Below are 1,799 nucleotides of genomic sequence, written 5' to 3'. Positions count from 1 at the left end.
CTCTCTCTCTCTCTTCTCTCTCCTCTCTCTCTCTCTCTCCTCTCTCTCTCTCTCTCTCTCTCTCTCTCTCTCTCTCTCTCTCTCTCTCTCTCTCTCTCTCTCTCTCTCTCTCTCTCTCTCTCTCTCTCTCTCTCTCTCTCTCTCCTCTCTCTCTCTCTCTCTCTCTCTCTCTCTCTCTCTTCTCTCACTCTCTCTCTGGGTTGCGTCATCACTGTTCTCCAATCGGGCGCCGCCAGCAAATCGACATTGAACTATTTCACGTAAACCTTATGGGTCGGATACATGCAGAAAAACACACTTAAGCTTGCGTCACGCGCAGCTGACGGCAAAGACGCCATCGGACCCAGCTTGGGGTTGTTGGGTGACCGGTTACCCCGCACTCCATGCATGGAGCAAGCAGGAGCAGCGACAGACGCGATCCCACCACGGCGGTATCGCGTCTGCCGGTGCTTCTCGGCGTGCTCCGGCATGAGCAAGCCGAGATATGCGGATAATGTTCTGTGACGTATCGACCGAGCAGCTGACATAGCGTGTAGCCTACTGCTTGGTTTCGTACATGAGTCATGCGCTTTGCTTACTGCCTAGCGGCACACACCGTGTACATACTGGTCAGCGGCACACACTGTGTACATACTGGTCAGCGGCACACACCGTGTACATACTGGTCAGCGGCACAACCGTGTACATACTGGTCAGCGGCACACCACCGTGTACATATGGTCAGGCACACACCGTGTACATACTGGTCAGCGGCACACACCGTGTACATACTGGTCAGCGGCACACACCGTGTGCATACTGGTCAGCGGCACACATTGTGTACATGCTGGTCAGCGGCACACATTGTGTACATGCTGGTCAGCGGCAACACACCGTGTACATACTGGTCAGCGGCACACACCGTGTACATACTGGTCAGCGGCACACACCGTGTACATGCTGGTCAGCGGCACACACATGTGTACATGCTGGTCAGCGGCACACACCGTGTACATACTGGTCAGCGACACACACCGTGTACATATGGTCAGCGGCACCACCGTGTACATGCTGGTCAGCGGCACACACCGTGTACATACTGGTCAGCGGCACACACCGTGTGCATACTGGTCAGCGGCACACATGTGTACATACTGGTCAGCGGCACACACCGTGCACATACTGGTCAGCGGCACACCGTGTACATACTGGTCAGCGGCACACACCGTGTACATACTGGTCAGCGGCACCACACGTGTACATACTGGTCAGCGGTACACACCGTGTACATACTGGTCAGGGCACACATTGTGTACATGCTGGTCAGCGGCACACACCGTGTACATACTGGTCAGCGGCACACACCGTCATGTTCATGTTCATGTAATGTCACTGGTTCGATGCGGATTGATGAAGCATCTTTCTGCTTGCTTAGGACCATGTCCGAGGGAAACTTCTTTTTTTCCAAGCTAGCGACGGTGATGTTGGCAGCGGTTTGTAACGTGTGACGTTTGCAACGATAGTATGTTTTCTGTGTGCTTCTAAAACCCGCTTTGATTAGATTATGTGATCCGAAGCAGGACGACAGGAACTTCGGAAAAATTAAAAATCGACAGCAAAATCCGCTGCTCAGGATGTGAAGACAACTTTGGTAGTTAGGCGTCGCACCACACCAACTTAATGGGGTCAGCAGGTTTCATTTCCGGATGTTATCCACTCTCTTTTATAATTAGGTTCATTGCATAACTATCAATGAATACCACAGTAGAACATTACGGCAACAGCTTCAGCATGCATTCCCATCCTTACTGCAATATTAC

The sequence above is a fragment of the Pollicipes pollicipes genome, unplaced genomic scaffold (genome assembly GCF_011947565.3).
Source record: "Pollicipes pollicipes isolate AB1234 unplaced genomic scaffold, Ppol_2.1 Scaffold_4219;HRSCAF=4965_pilon_pilon_pilon, whole genome shotgun sequence".
Classification (NCBI taxonomy): domain Eukaryota; kingdom Metazoa; phylum Arthropoda; class Thecostraca; order Pollicipedomorpha; family Pollicipedidae; genus Pollicipes; species Pollicipes pollicipes.
Note: the sequence above shows the minus strand (reverse complement) of the source record.